At 36.2% G+C, this 19,011-nt stretch overlaps 1 long non-coding RNA gene across 1 annotated transcript in view; it reads right to left on the minus strand.

The window, feature by feature from the left end:
* LOC128929645 (uncharacterized) overlaps positions 1 to 14,552 on the minus strand; it is a 110,956-nt gene extending 96,404 nt beyond the window's left edge. Inside the window, exons 1-2 of the long non-coding RNA XR_008476414.2 lie at positions 14,409 to 14,552; positions 13,053 to 13,152 (exon numbers count right to left, since the gene is read on the minus strand). This is a non-coding gene — a long non-coding RNA (uncharacterized LOC128929645). The remainder of the gene's footprint in view (positions 1 to 13,052; positions 13,153 to 14,408) is intronic.
* Positions 14,553 to 19,011: the final 4,459 nt, after the last annotated feature.

A 19,011-nucleotide genomic window follows, 5' to 3' on the forward strand; every position in this document is an offset into this window, starting at 1 on the left:
CGAACAGACACTTTTCAAAAAAGGACATATATGAGGTCAAAAAACATATGAAAAAATGCTCATCATCACTGGTCATTAGAGAAATGCAAATCAAAACCACACTGAGATATCATCTCACGCCAGTTAGAATGGCTATCATTAAAAAATCTGGAGACAACAGATACTGGAGAGAATGTGGAGACACAGGAACACTCTTACACAGTTGGTGGGAGTGTAAATTAGTTCAACCATTGTGAAAGTGTGGCGATTTCTCAAGGATCTAGAAATAGAAATTCCATTTGACTTAGCAATCCCACTATTGGGTATACACCCAAAGAACTGAAAATCATTCTACTATAAAGACACATGCACATGTATGTTCATTGCAGCCCTGTGTACAATAGCAATGACCTGAAACCAACCCAAATGCCCATCAATGATAGACTGGACAAAGAAAATATGGTACATATACACCATGGAATAGTACGCAGCGATAAATAAAACGATGAGTTCATGTCCTTTGTAGGAACTTGGATGAATCTGGAAACCATTATTCTCAGCAAACTGAACCAAGAACAGAAAGCCAAGCACTGTATGTTCTCACTCATAGGTGGGTGTTGAACAAATGAGAACATGTGGATTCAGGGAGAGGAGCATCACATAGGGGACAGTTGAGGAGGTAGGGGAGAGACAATAGGGGGTGAGGAGGGAGGGGAGGCTTGGGAGGGATAACAAGGGGAGAAATGCCAGATATAGTATGCACCAAAAGTAAAATAAATTAAAATATTGATAAAAAAGGCAATATTTATGCATATATTTATGTATATATGTATATACAATTATATATGTAGCACAATTCTTTATGTATATTCTATATATATATATTAATTTAAAATATTATTTTATAAAATCCAAACTTTAAACACAGAATAGATGAATCCACAGAAGACTTTAGTAACTGACAGAAGACTTTAGTAACTAATATATTTTATTAGTTACAACAGATACAAATTGTTCTCTATCCCCTCTTTTTGTAAGTAATCTAAGACCTAAATGAGAATTTGGTCAGAACACCAAATTGCTTGGAAATTAAAAGGATAGACTAAACTGGGATGGAAAATTATAGATCTGGTATATCTGCATTACATAACAGGATATTTCCAAAGGGACTTAAAAATACTGAAAAACTGGCATTTAAGACAAACATATGGCCTCTCAAATAAATAAGTGATTCACAATAGAAAAATAATCCAAAATTTCTACATCCTCTAAGACCTAAGGGTCTACTGATAAGTTTACTTTCAGACTCGGTAAAGAAACAGTTTATTGAGGCGGCTAGTATCAATATTAGCAGAAAAATGTGCCAACTCCCCAAAACCTACTCAATGATGCTGCTTTGAACAACACTTTTAGCATTCAATGTCTATCCCTTCAATTTCCAAGAAATTACTTAACAAAACTCATGATTATCTCAGTAGATGCAGAGAAGGCCTTCGACAAAATTCAACAGCATTTTATGCTAAAAACTCTGAACAAACTAGATACTGACAGGACGTATCTCAAAATAATAAAAGCTATTTATGACAAACCCACAGCCAATATCATACTGAATGGGCAAAAACAGGAAGCATTCCCTTTGAAATCTGGCACTAGACAAGGATTTCACTCCTATTCACTCCTATTCAATGTAGTATTGGAAGTTCGAGCCGGAGCAGTCAGGCAAGAAAAAGAAATAAAGTGTATTCAATTAGGAAAGAAGGAAGTCAAATTGTCTCTATTTGCAGATGACATGATTGTATATTTAGAAGACCCCACTGTCTCAGTCCAAAATCTCCTAAAACTGATATGCAACTTCAGCAATGTCTCAGGATACAAAATCAATGTGCAAAAATCACAACCATTCCTATACACCAGTAAGAGATGTAAAGAGAGCCAAATCAAGAACAAACTGTCATTCACAATTGCTACAAAGACAATAAAATACCAAGGAATACAACTAACAAAGAATGTAAAGGACCTCTTCAAGGAGAACTACAAACCACTGCTCAAGGAAATAAGAGATTACATAAACAGATTGAGAAACATTCCATGTTCATGGTTAGGAAGAATCAATATTGTGAAAATGGCCATACTGCCCAAAGTAATTTATAGACTCAATGCTATTCCCATCAAGCTACCAAGGACCTTCTTCACAGAACTGGAAAAAACCACCTTAAACTTCATATGGAACCAAAAGAGAGCCCACATAGCCAAGTCAATTCTAAGCAAAAAGAACAAAGCTGGAGGCATCACACTACCTGACTTCAAACTATACTACAAGGCTGCAGTAATCAAAACAACATGGTACTGGTACCAAAACAGAGATATAGATCAAAGGAACAGAGCAGAGGCTTGGAGGCAATGCCACATATCTACAATCATCTGATCTTTGACAAATCTGAAAAAAACGAGCAATGGGGAAAGGATTCCCTGTTTAATAAACAGTGTTGAGAAAACTGGTTAGTCATATGCAGAAAGCAGAAACTGGACCCCTTCCTGACATCTTACACTAAAATTAACTCTAGATGGATTAAAGACTTAAACATAAGACCTAACACCATAAAAGCCCTAGAAGAAAATCTAGGCAAAAGCATTCAGGACATAGGCACAGGCAAGGACTTCATGGCTAAAACACCAAAAGCAATGGCAACAAAAGCCAAAATAGACAAATATATCTAATTAAACTCCAGAGCTTCTGCACAGCAAAAGAAACAATCATTAGAGTGACTTGGCACACTAATGGGAAAAAAATTTTGCAATCTACCCATCTGACCAAGGACTAATATCCAGAATCTACAAAGAACTAAAACAGATCTATGAGAAAAATCAAACAAGCCCATTCAAAAGTGGATGAAAGATATGAACAGACACTTTACAAAAGAAGACATAGATGCGGCCAAAAAACATAGAAAAAATGCTCATCATCACTGGTTATTAGAGAAATGCAAATCAAAACTACATTGAGATATCATCCAGTTAGAATGGTGATCATTAAAAAATCTGGAAACAACAGATACTGGAGAGGATGTGGAGAAATAGGAACACTTTTACACTGTTGGTGGGAGTGTAAATTAGTTCAACCATTGTGGAAGACAGTGTGGTGATTCCTCAAGGACTTAGAAATAGAAATTCCATTTGACCCAGCAATCCTATTACTGGGTATATATCCAAAGGGTTATAAATCATCTATTATAAGGACACATGCACATGAATGTTCATTGCAGCACTGTTTACAATAGCAAAGACCTGGAACCAACCCAAATGCCCATTGATGGTAGACTGGACAGGGAAAATGTGGCATATATACACCATGGAATACTATGCAGCCATAAAAAACAATGAGTTTGTTTCCTTTGTAGGGACATGGATGAACCTGGAAACCATCATTCTCAGCAAACTGACACCAGAGCAGAAAATCAAACACCACATGTTCTCACTCATAGGTAGATGTTGAACAATGAGAACACATGGACACAGATAGGGGAGCATCACACACTGGGGTCTGTGGCAGGGAGACTAGGGGTGGGACAGCAGAGGGTGGGTGTTGAGGAGGTATAACATGGGGAGAAATGCTAGATATAGGTGATGGGGAGGAAGGCAGCAAACCACATTACCATGTATGTATCTAAGCAACAATCTTGAGTGTTCCTCACATGTACCCCAAAACCTAAAACGCAATAAAATATATTTTTAAAAAGCCATTTTTTTGTAGATCTGGTAGTCACTATTTCAACTATAAATTTCATTATTATAGAAAAGCAGATCCCTGGATCTGCTTTTCCTTGAATAATATGAATTTCTAATAATTTCAACTCTATGTATAAACCTCTAACTGTCCTGCTACGACCATTATCACCAGATTACTTCTTTCTCTTTTAAGAAATTAGCCAATAAAATTTATTATCAAGTTTATACACAGAGATTTACTCTATAACTAAAACTGCCAAAAGATGTTTAGCTGAAAGATTGTGTAGAGAGTTCCCATAATACTTTATATCATTAGTTATTTTATAGCTGATATTTTGATGTTTGTTTTCCTAAAAGTAAATATTAGAAAATTGTTGATCAGCAATTGAGAATTAGATAATCATCCAAAATATTTACGAACAAATGAATGTATTAATATTGTTAAAAAATGAACATCAAACAAGTTAGCATTCAGGTTGATATTTTTAGTCATTATATAATCTTTTTCAGTAATAATTTGTTACTTTCTCAAGTAACATGTAGAGTAATCTCTCTCCTCAAGTTTTAACTTGAGGAATACACAGATCTACCCTATTTTAATAGAAAAGAAAATAATCATTCCTAGAACTTGTGTGTATAATACTTATTTTCCAGTAATAAAATCATAAAGTTATATGTTTGTTGAGGATTTGCAAGCAATTAAAATATATATTCCTCACTTTTCTGTAGTGCTTAGTGCAAACATAATATATCACCTAGTCTCTTCTTCAAAATTCTTCACAGTTATACATATATTTGATATTTTTTTCATTTCTCAGTGTATACAGATAGTATTTGCCTTGGGAAAAGTTATTATATAGTTAGACATTCATGGTTCAAGGCTTTGCCAAGGGACCATTTTATTTCTTTCAGACTTTAAGTTAGAACTCTGAAATATTATAAAGTTTCCTTCTGTGTCTATTTTAAGCTGATACTTTAATCTTTCCAAGTTACACATATTTGGATAGTTCTAAAATGGATTCCATACATTTGTTGATTGAATTGGCCGAGTTTCTGAGAAAAAAATTAGTATATTAAAACTACAGTTCGTTGACAGATATTAGAAAAATATTACATAAAGACAAACATGAATATTTGAAATTATACAAACTTTAAAAAAATAATATAGAAAATATCTAAGAGTGAGTGTTATAGACAATGAGTTTAAAACTTTTCTGAACTAATTAGACCCACGTATGTTTTGTTCCATGGAACAGTGCCTTCAATTACCTCAAAATGCCACCTCAAAATCACATGGATTATGTCTTCCATATTATCAAAAATGCAAAGTTTTCCCACTAAGATCAGAAACAATACAAAGATGTGCCTTCTCACCACTCATTTTTTTTTACATCATACTAGAAGCCTTAGCAAATTTAATCATAGGAAAAAAAAAGAAAATAAAAAGAAATGGATATAGGTTGGAAAGGAAGAAATAGAAGATGTAATTACCTCTGTAGAAAATCTGAAATAATCTACAGAAATGTTTTCAATTTACATGCAATTATAGCCAAAGCTAGATATAAGATTAATATATGGAAGTTAGTCAGTTTCCTACATAGCAAAATGAACAAGTGCTTGCATTAGGCAGTGAGTTTCTAGATATAATATCAACATCATGATTCAAGAAAAGAATAAACTAGACTTCATTAAAATTAAAAACATCTGTACTACAAAAGACCTTTTCAAGATCATGAAAAGACAATCCACAAAATGGGAGCAAATATTTGTAACAGTCATATCTGACAAAAGACTGTTATCTAATATATGCAAATAACTATTAAATCTCAGCAACCGGAAAGCAGACAAACTGATTTTAAAATGAACACAAGACCTTAACAGACACCTCGCCACAGAGATATGTCAAATAAGCACATGGGAGAACACTCCGTATCTTATGTCATCAGCAAAATGCAAAGTATAACAACAGTAACATACCACTGCACACCTTTTAAAGTGGCCAAAATTTACACCACTGACAAAACCAAATGATGAGAAGATGTAGAACAACAGGAACTCTCATTCATTGCTGGTGGGAATGAAAACCGGTATAGCCACTTTGGGAGACAGTTTGAAGATTACTTACAAAAGTAAATGTATTCTTACCATGTGACCCAGCAATTTCACTCCACAATATTTACCAGGAGTTGAAAAATTATGCATGGACTCATGTACATGCAAAAATCTACTTAAGGATACTTACAGAAGTTTTATTTATAATTGCCAAAAGTTGGAAGCAACCAAGCTGTCCTTTAATAGGTGAATGGATAAATTGCAGTACATCCAGACAATAGAATATTACCTAGCTTTAAAAGGAAATTAGCAGTCAAGCCACAAAGAAACATAGAGGGAACTCAAATACATATTACTGAGTACTACATACACACATATTATTAACTGAAAAAAATACATAATGTATGATTTCAACTAGATAACATTCTGGAAAGGGCAAAACAATGGAGAGAGTAAAATTATCAGTGCTTACTAGACACTGGGGGAAAGGAGAAATGAATAGACAGAATGTAAAGGATTTGGGGAGCAATGAAATAACTGAATGATACTACACCTGTGGGTACATGTCACTAAATTTGTCTAAACCTACCAAATATAAAACACTGAGAGTAAACCATAATGCAAAGTATGGACTCTGAGTGATAATGATGTGTCATCTGTAATAAATGTACCGCTTTGGTAGGAGAAGTTGATAATGAGATAAGCTATGCATTTAGGGATTTAGGGGGTATAGGCATATGTATCCCAGAACTTAAAGTAAAATAAAAAAAAAACTCTGCCCCTTTCATTCAATTTTACTATGAACCTAAAACTAAAAAAATGAAACCTTATTAAAAATAAGAAAAACAAAAACATTTGTGTGTTGGAGGAAATTAGGAACCATATTGTTCATAAAAAGTATATAATACAAAAAGTTATGTCTATGAAAGTTCAGGCTAGATCATGCTCTAGAGGCATTTACTCAAGACTAATTTCTATTATAGTCTGTCTATTGTTCCAGTATGCAAAGGATATCCTTCTGCCTGAGAACGATTGCAGCTTCCGCTAAATTTGTTGAATAATTCTCAGACCTTTCACTTAGTTTATTGAATCTTCCAGTGCCATATGAATTAAAATTTGAATATACTAATAAATAATTTTTACCAGTTAATTAAGTCATTAGAAATAATATTACTTGACCATTCTTATGTAATAGTCCCCTGATGTAATCTTCAACCAGCAATATTTTAATCCTTAATCTTATAAAATGAAAACATACAATCGTGATTTGTAATTTGGAAACCATCAATGCCCAATGTATTTGGAAATCTTATACAAATTATTGATACATGCAGTTATTTGAATTGATTTCAACTGCATTGTGCCTAGTGAAAAACTATTCAACCATAAAAGGTTATTACACTGTATTATTTACCTTATACAACATTCCTGAAATAACAAAATTCTACAGATAGAAAAATTATTAGCAGTTAGCCAGTGGATCAAGATGGGAGAAGGAGGTAGAAGAGGTCTAAAAGATACCATAAGGAATTCCTGTGGTGATGTAATTGTTCCGTGTATTAACTGTGATAGCAGTTACACAAATGTGCACATGTGCTAAAATTACATGGAAATAAATATACAATATCCACAAATGAGGGCATATAAAATATTTAAAATATGAATTAGTTTAGTGAATTGTATCATTGTCAATTTTCTGGTTGTAATATGATATCATAGCTATGCAAGATACTAGCATGGGGGAAACTGAGGGAAAGTTACTAAAGATATATTATTTTCTACAGTTACATGTGAATCTACAATTATCTCAAAATAAATCATTTATTCAAAAAAACAATTGATCATGTAAGTGCAGGTATAAGTCTAGGTAACCTTTTGTGTCATGGATCTACTTGCTATCCTTATGACAATAAAGTGTTTAGTAAGCCTTGTAATCATGTAAGGCAAGTCTTCCAGCATTGTTTTCTCTCTTTCATTGTATTATTCTAGACCTTCAGATTCACCGTGTAAATTTCAGAACCAGTTTGTCAATCTCTTTTTTTAAAAGGCTCACCCAATTTTGATTGGAGATTGAATTGTATTTTAAAATCACCTAAGGATAATTGGCATTTCATTGAACCATCCTTGCATCCCAGGGATAAAAATCTACTTGATAACAGTGAATTTCTTTGAAGTGCTGCTGGATTTTGTTTGCTAGTATTTTGTTCATGACATTTGCCTCTAAATTCATCAAGGATATTGTCCTGAAATTCTTTTGTTGTGTCTCTGTCAGGTTTCAGTGGCAGAATGATGCTGACCTCACAGAATGAGTTAGAAAAGAGTGGGAGGGGGAGGTGGGGAGGGATAGCCTGGGGAGAAATGCCAAATGTGGGTGAAGGGGAGAAGAAAAGCAAAGCACACTGCCATGTGTGTACCTACGCAACTGTCTTGCATGCTCTGCTCATGTACCCCAAAACCTATAATCCAATAAAAAATTAAAAAAAAAAAAAAAAAGAGTCCCTCCTCCTCAATTCTTTAGAATAGTTTCATAGGAATCATACCAGCTCTTCTTTATACATTGGGTAAAATTCGCCTGTGAATCCATCTGACCCTGGGCTTCTTCTGATAGGTAGGTTTCTGATTCAGTTTCAGAACTCACACCTGGTCTGCTTAGGGATTTAATTTTTTCCTGATTCAATCATAGGATGCTGTATGCTTCCAGGAATTTATCCATTTCCTCTAGATTTTCCAGTTTGTGTATAAATTCCCTCAACATTTTCTTGTCTGAAAAGGATTTGATTTCTTCTTTGCTTATGAAGCTTAGTTTGGCAGGATATGAAATTACTGGTTGGAAAATTTTTCTTTAATAATGCGGAATATAGAATTTCAATCTCTTCTGGCTTGTAAGGTTTCTGATTAAAGGCTGGTTGTTGGTCTAACGAGGGTTTCTTTTTAGGTCACTTTCCCCTGCTCTCTTGCTGACTTTAACATTATTTCTTTCATATTGACATTAAAGAATCTGATGTCTATATGTATGAAAGATAGCTGTCTTATATAGTACCTCACAGCAGTTCTCTGCATTTCCTAAATTTGAAGTTAATTTCTCTAGTGAGATTAGGAAATTTTTTATAGATGATATAATCAAATATGTTTTCCAAGTTGTTGCTTTCTCTCCCTGTCTTTCAGGAATGCCAATGAGTGGTACATTTGGTCTCTACATAGTCTCATATTTCTTGGAAGTTGCTAACTCTTCTTTATTTTTTTTCCTTATTTTTGTCTGACTGAATTATTTCAGGGAGCCACTGTTTGAGTGCTGATACTCTTTCCTCATCCTGGTTGATTGTGCTATTAATTATACAATTCTTGAAGAGGTTTTCAACCCTATCAGATCACTTTTCTTAAAATGGCCATTTTATCTTTCATCTACTTTATCATTGTATTGTATTCTTTAGATTCCTTAGGTTCCTTGAATTGAGTTTTACCTTTCTTCTGGATGGCAATGATCTTTCTTCCTATTCATATTCTGAATTCTATTTCTGTCATTTCAGCCATTTTAGCCTGGTTAAGAACCATTTCTGGGGAACTACTGGGTTTTCTGGAGACAAGAAGATATGGTGGCTTTTTGAGTTGCCAGAATTCTTGTGCTGGTTCTTTCTCACCTGTGTGGGCATATCTTACTTCAATCTTTGAAGTTGCTGTGCTTTGGATAGAATTTTGTTGTTTGATTTTTGCTTTTATCTTTTTTGATACTCTTGGAAGTTTGTGGTATAAGAGGGGTTCAGTTAACTGGGTTTATTATAGGAAAATTTTAGAGGGTCAAGGCTCAGCTCAGTACTCTAGTCTGCATGCTCTCTAACTCTAGGGGACTGATACAGGGTCCTCATCTTTGTTCTCTGGCTCCTCAAGCTTAGTAACCTGCTGCACTGGAGGGGCTGAGGTGTTCCTTGTCCACTGGTCCCAACATTCCAATGGGTAGTGTTGGCCAAAACATTTCATCAGGAGGTTAGCAGCAGGATTTGTGATTGGTCATGCACGCCAGCAGCCATGGCAGCATGATGAGGTGCATATGCATTGGTTGGATTGGAATACTGGTGATAGTGGGTGGCAGCATGATGAGGTGCATATGCATTGGTAGGATTGGAATACTGGTGATAGTGGGGCTGTGGCATTTCTGCACATGCTTGCACTGGCAGCAGGTGGGGATGAGGTTGCAGTGTCCAGGCTCACACTTATGTTTGTGGCAGTGGGGGAAGGTAGCTGGTAGTCTGGGGCTGCCAATCTCTAAGCAGGTGTTTACATCATCAATAGTGATGGTGTATGGGTGGGTGGGTAGGCTTGCTTGCATCCATGTGCATGTTCATGCTACTGATGTTGGTAGCACTAGGGGTCAGGGCCATTGCTGACTATGCACATGTTTGCAGTGACAGTGGTGGCAGCACAGGAGAGGGTGGAGTTGCTGGCAACAATGCACATGTTTGTGCTAGCAGTGTTGTCAGCACGAGGGATGGGCAGAGCTGCAGGCATTCATGCTGGCAGTGGCAGCACAGCTGTGTGTCCACCCCTTAGTGTGGGGGAGCAATGGTGGGTTGCACTCATGCTGGCAGCAGCAACAAGTTGTACATGCACACACATGCAAATAGGGGAAGGGAGGCAAGGTCCACTTGTATGTGCTTTTCCTCAAAGTGGTGAGGAGTGGATCTGGGTAAATCCATGCTAGAAAAGTGGCACAGAGGAGGCTGCAGAGGGGGTAGGGTGCAGGTGGGTTGGTGCATGTTAAGTTGGGGCTTCTGCGCTGGAGTTGTGAAATCAGAAGCAGTCTGTCAGTGAAGGACCTATGATAAGAGACCTTGTGAAGCACCCTGGGTGGGTATCTGATACACTCCAGCAGACATTGCCAAGCAGGGACCCCAGGAGAGCTCCACAGAAAAGGGTATGTCTCATAGTCATGACTGTCCTGCTGTGTCCAGGTCTAACAGCTTCCCTATGGCCAAAGTTTACTAGAGGAAGCATGGTGAGCCTTGGGAGATGGGTGCCCCTGGTCATGTTCCACTGCACACGTTCAGGAACAAAACCCTCTAGGCTCTATACAAAACCCTTTGGGCTCCACACAACCTGGAGCCCTGCTCCTACCACTTCTCTGAGCAACTCTTTGTCATGCTCAAGCATCAGTGGGGGTTATGGGATTCCTGCCATCCAGATTCTAGAAGTCTGTGTTGGGAGCAGGCTGCTCCTCACATGTTCAACTCATGCCTTCCCCAGGAGTCATGGGAGGGCAGTAAAAAGCCCTGGTACTTGGTAGCCCCATGCAGGGTTCCCAGCTTTTTCTCCTTTCAGTTCAACATTTGTGTCCTCACTTCATTCACTCTCAATGCTTCCCTCCAAAACTCTGCTCAGTTTGTGCCAGTCTTTCCAGTATCCTGGTCTCTTGGTGGTGGTAGACATTCCCACTGGCTGCATCTAGTCTTGGCTTAGAGTCACTTATATATTTTAGTATATATGTTTATCTCAGGACTACATGTGGCATATGTTTATATCATGTTTAATTATATATTATAAGTGATATAAATACATGATGTTTTGTTTATTTTTATTTATTCAACCATAAAAATAAATGAAGTACTGAGAAATGTCACAGCATGAATGAATGTTGAAATCATGTTAAGTGAAAGAGGTCAGTCACAAGAGGTCACATAATATGTGACTCCATTTCTATGAAATGTTCAGATTATGTAAATCTATAAAAACAAAAAAACAAGATTGTTGTTACCAGGAGTTAAGGCAGGGAATAATGGGGAGCAACTGCTTAGTGGGTACAAGTTTTATTTTAGGGAGATGAAAATGTTTCGGAATTAGATATAGGTGATAGTTGTGCAACATTATGAATGTGATGCAGGACAAGTGAGTCCCCAGATTTGGATCTTAGCCCAAGAGGGCTCTTGGCTTTACCAAGGAAAAAATTCAAGGGCGAGCTGGTGGTATTAGAGAGCTGTCTTTTATTGACTCGTACCACTTCGTGAGGAGCAGGATTAACTCACAGGCTGTGCACCCAGAACAATTTGCAGGCTCTTGGCAACTGCGTGCACACTCATGTAAACCCACTTTCAGTTATATGCAGGTTAAAGGGCTGGCCAATTCAAATTGAGGAGTGGATTATTTAGAATTTTCTACAAAAGTGGCAGTAACTTTGGGGTGGTCGCCATGGCATTCATAAATTGTCATGGTGCTGGTGGGAGTGTCTTATGCCAATGAGCAATGAGGGCAGCTAGAGATCACTTTTGTCACCATATGCTGGTTCCTGCCAGTTTCTTCACTTTATACTGTCTGAATCAAATATTGTTTTGGTCAGCAGGGTTAACACCAGAACAAGTCCTGCCAGTTTCCCTACCTCAAATGCACTAAATGCCACTGAACTGTTCACTTTAAAATGGTTACTTTTATGTTATGTAAACACTTTCTAAAAATCAGTATCAAAATTTAAAATGTAAAAGAAGAAAGAAAGATAACCTTTATCCTATATGCTAAAGACAATAGATAAGATGTCAGTCACTTCAGGCTCTGATGCCTTTTGTGATCTCAGGAACTATACTGCTCCTCAGACGGAGCTTTTATTTTTGCTTTTCCCCTTACCTAGAAAGCCCTTTGTATGCCTTATTGATTCGCTCATTACCTACTCTTCCTTCAAGTCTAAGCTGTTATCTCTGTGGGAACTCTAGTCTGAACACCAGGCTGAAATAATTGCTCTAGTTCTAAAATCCCACATTATTTTGTAGAAATTTCAATAGTGGTTGCACTTACAATATATTGAAATTATCTGTTTGCACTCTTGTCTCCTCAAAATGTTCTTACGTATATGAAGGCACGAATTGGGTTTTAGTGACTTTTACCAAGTATTAACAGCACTTACCATATAACCTGGTGTCTTAGCTCAGGCTGCTATAACAGAATACCATAGACTCCATGGCTTAAATTATCACTATTTACCTCTAACAGTTTTAGAGGTTGGAATTCCAAGATCAAGATGTTAGCAGGAATGGATTATTGGCAAGGCCCCTTCTCCTTGATTACAAAACCCACTTTCTTGCTATGCCTTTACATGGCAGAAAGAGAGCTAGATAACTCTCAGGTGCATCTTAAAAGGGCAGTAATCCCATCATGATGTCTCCTCTCTGATGTTCTAATTATACTTCCCAAAAGCCTGCTCTTCTAATACCATCACATTGGGATTAAAGGTTTGGAGAAACACAAATATCCTGCACATTTTACTTGGGGAAGAGAGAGAGAGAGAGAAATCAGAAAAAGCCAATTTAAGTACTTACCTAATGGGTAGCAGTTCCAGGCAAGGCAGAGACTGAAAATTCTAACTTTGAAAGCAAATCTAGACGCAGGTTCTGGCGTGAACTAAATATTCTCTCAGAACTGCAATGGTAATAAATTTATTATTACATCTGATAAGAACTCTGAGTATCATTGAACAATATATATTAGAGACAAAACTGTACAGGAAAAGGAAGCATGGGTCAAGATGTTTAGCCAGGATTTTTACTGAACTATTTCAGTATTATTTATAATTGGAATCCAGTACCATTTCTCTGACTCTGGTATTTTTTTGTAGTGGGGAGGGTGGGGTTTCGTTTGTGTCTTTCTTATGGTTTAGTCATTGTTTATTCCTTTATTTTTCCTTGGTCCTATAATGAAAAATAAAATTCAAACTTACCTTATTCACTAATTCACAACAAATTAATTCCCCAAAACAGGATAAACAGACATGATAAAAATGTTTTGTGTCATATATTTTGTACATACAGCCTTATTTTATCCTCTTAATAATTAATTATGTTAGACAGGATTATATTCAATTTATGTGCCTATGTACTGAGGTTCAGTGAAATATAAAATTTTTTCCAAGGTTATCAAGCAAATTAGTGGTAAAACTTAAGTGGGTTTTTTCCTTTTTCACAAGATTTAATAGTAATGCACACTCAGAAATTCAGGAAGCGCTGAGGACTCACAGAGAATAGGAAACCCAGAAAGGATTGAGAAGTGGCCACATAAGAATGTTAATCTTTCATCTTTTTGACTTATTAAAATGGTTATGAATTGACAACTTCAGTTAGAAAGAAAACTAGTAATTTTGTAACAGTAACATGGTCTCAGGAGTTGGAAAAAGTTTGTAATTGAATGTTATTTACTAGGTAAGGTATTCTGAATATTGTCTGTAAATATATTTCCTCATTTTCAAATGGGGATAATAGTTGTTGTGTCGTGATGTTATTGGGATTAAATGAGGCAATATAGGTGAAAACCTCTCTAACATATTAGTGTCCAGTAATTGTAATTCCAGTTTCTAGTGTAGCACAGGATTTCATTTTTTGCTTAGAATAATGTTAAAAGCTTACTGTTTAGGATATTTTCTGAATTCTGTTCAAAGTCTTTCATTATACCTAAAATCAACCTAAGAATGGAAATGAATTCGTAACTTGTGTTTGAGAAGACTGAAAACCCCAATGACCTCTTCCACATAAGATAGGCAAGAAATCATTTTAATTCAATTCAGAGTAAGTAATGAATTCAATTTGTTAAAATTGATTATAGTCTTCAAAAAAGTTAGCTACAAATAAAATGAATCTAATAGGTAATGTGCTTTTATATAAGCAGCATTTTTTTTTACTCACCTGAATATCATAACGGAGATGTTAAAAATCATTTGAACAAAGGGAGCTGGGACAAATTACAGTAGTCCCCTAGATTGGTGGTGAGGCATATGTTCCAAGACTACCAGTAGATGCCTGAAACTGCAGTTAATACTAAATTAGACATATATATTACATATATATATATATATACACATAAATATGTTTTTCCTATACATACATATTTATGATACTATTTAGCTTATAAGTTAGGTCCATTAAGAAATTAACAATAATTAATCATAGAAAAATTATAACAAACTATAATAATAGTTATGTGAAGGTAGTCTCTGCCCCTTTCTCAAAATTTGTATTGCATTGTAATCAACTATTTTTGGATAGCAGTTCACCATGGGTAACTGAAACCACTGAAATTGAAACTGAAACTGTGCATAAGGCAGAACTACTGTACTTTTAATTTATTTTCAAGTACAGTTTGTATATGTGAATACTTTATTTTTATAACATCTTAATTTACATGGTCCCAAATTATGTGTTTGTATGTTTGTATTTGGCTGAATATATCTGGTATATTCAATACAGTGGTACACATAACTTATTCACTCTCGTGTGTGTGTGTGTGTGTGTGTGTATAAATACGTGTTGTGCATATATATGCATATATGTTAATGTATATATGCATGCGTGTGTGTATGTGTGTGTGCAGTGTGGAGTTTCAAGTTAGCAGGCCTGTGTATGAGATATTAAGCAATTACTTGACCTTTCTAAACCACATTTTTTCTTATCGAATGAATATGATAATAATAACATCTAGAAGCCTGAACAACATAGTGAACCTCTGTCTCTCCAAAACTTAAAAATAAAGTTAGCTGGGCATGGTGATCCATGCCTGTAGTCCCAGCTCCTCAGGAGGATCAAGCAGCACTTGAGCCCATGAGGTCAAGGCTATGTTGAGTTATGCTAATGCCACTGAATTGCAGCCTGGACAACAGATTGAGACCTTGTCTCAAAACAAACTAACAAAAAACAAAAAAAAGCAAAACAAATAACTCTAGAATAGAGAGTATCTATGGGAACTAGATAAAATAATTGAAGAAAAAATCAATATACACATTGAAAAATATTTCTGTAACTATGCAACTATTCATTATTATTGTTCTCTTTTAATCTGCTGCTGCCATGGAAATTTTCTTTTTCTAGCGATGAAGCTCATTTATGACATTCAGTTTAGAAACACTTGTATCGTTCCTATTCTTTTCACATGTGAGAACTCCCAACATTATATAGCCAAAGTCAACATGGTTAATCATTTTCCTTTGCCACAAAACCAAACACATAAAGCCTTATTTTCTTCCTCCTATATTTTCTTTCTTAGAAAGTGAGATTATTGGCCATCTCATAGATGGATAAGCTGCCTATCTTCTCTGTAGAAGGGAAACCCCACCAATAACAATGACTGTGATGGGTATTGAGATATGGCCACAATGGACAGAATATCTTTGTGTTATGATTCCTGCTCCTGCTTTATTACAATTACTAACACTGGCTGAGAGTTATATATGTGTGAGAAAATGTGCTAAGCACTTTCCACTATTTATTTCACTTAAACTTTATAACAGCCCTATGAAATATTTATTATTTCCTTATTGCCATTGTAAATATAAGGAAAGTGATGCTTTATGAGTTTGAGGACCTACGAGTACTAAAGTCAGAACCAGGATTTAATTAGAGTTTTTATACCCTTTACCACTATGTTAGCAAATAGGAAAACAAAGTTCAAATGAGGAAGAAGCCAAACCTCCAGCCATCGGTTCAGACTGACCCAGATGCCACATGATATCACAAAGTTTGTTAGAGATTTGTAGTGTCTGAAACATCATTTGGTTTCTACCACCTTGACCCTTCCCACGTGATATCATTGCCATGATCTTCTAGGTTGCATTCTATGATCCACTGAGCTCTTTCCCCTAATACTTAGGTTTTTTAAAAAGGGAATAAAATGGTGAGTTTTTTTTAACCCTAGTTTTCCCAACTCATTGTCTAATATTCTCTGAGGTAGACCTTCTGTTAGTGTTGAATAAAATATCAAAAGCAAATACATGTTACATACTGTGCTGTGAAATGTTAATAAATGTGTTCAAAGTCACTGGCAAAATTTTGGCTGAAGAAAAGGAGTACATCATAATTAACATGATTTCAAGTATGTTACTAGAGCCCAAAAATGATGGAGTGAAATCAGTTCAGCTCACTTTGTGTGGGGACCATCTGCCTTTTCCATTGTAAAGAGTACTAGGCATTTGCTTTTGAGAAATTTAAAAATAACTAATCATCTGAACTTCAATTTCTTCAAAAGGAGAAGAAAAACAATCCAGTTTACAAAAATTGACATGGTGTTAAAAATATATATTTGAAGAACATGTTTTAAAAGCAGAGGCAATTCCTTCTTCCCTTTTGGCAGTGCTCTTTGGTGAAGATTTAAAGTTAAATACTTGCTATTTGCCAAGCAAGTCAGCCTCTGGCAGTGTGGCCAGCAACTTTAGGTTAACTAACTTTTACCAGGTAAAATTTACTATTAGAATCTTTTAAAAAGGAGGAGGTAGAATAATAGTAAAAATAAAATAATTGAAAACTCTCCTCTTCTAATACTTTCTCTCATCTCTCACATCGTATGCATTCAGCAAAGTAATTCATGACTCACAGTTAAAAATGTCTACATTTTATGAATATCTATATGCAGTCTAGAGGCAGATCATGTGGCTAGTTTAGAAATCAATATAATTAAGCTTTGTTTTGTTTCTTAAGTTATTTTGGGAATAAGATGTAGATGTGAGAAAAAATGAAAAGAAATATCAAATGGCATAATAAACTATTATATTTTTTACTTCTATTCCACTTGTTGCTTTTTAAAAGGATGCAATGTTCTCCCATCAATACAGGGTCATGAGAAAGTACTTACAGTCAAATTCTTCCTAAGTAGTGCTGGAAGTCCTCATAGATGACCCCACTGTGTTCTATGAAATCCTCTTGTTACATGAAGTCAGCTTTTTTACTTTTCTTCATTCAAAATAATATAATGCTTCTGCCCCTGCTAACACCAAAGGCAAAGCTGGGCTACTGACACCTGCCTAAGATGTCACCGTGCCTGCTGTTGACCCTGCCTTTTCTGAGGTTACTGATGCTTAACATTGAAAGGAGCCAATATTACATACTATCCTAAAGACATTTATTTCCTTCCAAGTCATTTCCTGCCATCAAGGTTTCCAGACTGACTGAAGATAATACGACTTGATTAGTCCTCCTCTCCCAAATACAATCATCGAATACTAAGATCAAAAGGACGCCATTCTGTTTTCTTTTTTCTTTTTCTTTTTTTTTTGAGACGGAGTTTCGCTCTTGTTACCCGGGCTGGAGTGCAATGGCGCAATCTCGGCTCACCGCAACCTCCACCTCCTGGGTTCAGGCAATTCTCCTGCCTCAGCCTCCTGAGTAGCTGGGATTACAGGTATGTGCCACTGTGCCCAGCTAATTTTTTGTAGTTTTTAGTAGAGACGGGGTTTCACCATGTTGACCAGGATGGTCTCGATCTGTTGACCTCGTGATCTACCAGCCTTGGCCTCCCAAAGTGCTGGGATTACAGGCTTGAGCCACCGCGCCCGGCCCGCCATTCTGTTTTAAGAGCAATATTATCTATGGCTGCCTATGTGGCTAAAACCAGCGATGATCTTCTTGTACTTTCAGTGGCTGAAGACCTTTTGTCTCCTCTTCCTTCCTACAGTTCTTTTTCCTTCCTATAGTTCTTCTTCTTCTTCTTTTTTTTTTTTTTTTGAGACCAAGTCTCACTCTGTCACCCAGGCTGGAGTGCAATGGCACAATTTCGGCTCATTGCAACCTCTGCCTCCTGGGTTCAAGAGATTCTCCTGCCTCAGCCTCCCGAGTAGCCAGGACTACAGGCACCTGCCACCACACCTGGCTGATTTATTTTTATTTTTAGTAGATATGGGGTTTCACCATATTGGCCAGGTTGCTCTCGAACTCCTGACCTTGGGATCAGCCTACCTGGGCCTCCCAAAGTGCTGGAATTACAGGGTGAGTCACTGTGCCTGGCTCAGTTCTTACTTCACTTTATTCCTTAGACAGATGAACCATATCAAAATGATATTGTAGGACATCTCACTCCCAATATCCAGACCATGGAAGCTTGTGTTTTCTGGCAGCCTTTTCACAATAAGAACATATACAGGGGAAGTATAAGGTTTGTCATTCACTTTGGTATAACAGGAACAATAGAATTAAATATGTTACTGGTAATCAGTATTTTTCCAAATTTCCTGAAACATCCTTAATATTTGTTCTTCCTATTATCAATAATATACTTGTTTCCTTCCCCTGACCCTGGGCATTCAGTTTTGTTCATCTGTATATGATATACCTCAAGAGAAAAAAAATTATACACCATTGAATGAGGATGGCTTTATTTGTACTAGGCACTACAGTCTTGATGAAATTATAAACTGGGCTTATCTCATTAGGTATCTCCCTTTAAAAAAATATTCCAAAAGAATTATTTTGACTCAGGATAAAAGGGAGCATGAGTTTCAATAGATATATTTTCTCTCACTCTGCA

The sequence above is a fragment of the Callithrix jacchus genome, chromosome 14 (genome assembly GCF_049354715.1).
Source record: "Callithrix jacchus isolate 240 chromosome 14, calJac240_pri, whole genome shotgun sequence".
NCBI classification, from domain to species: Eukaryota; Metazoa; Chordata; class Mammalia; order Primates; family Cebidae; genus Callithrix; species Callithrix jacchus.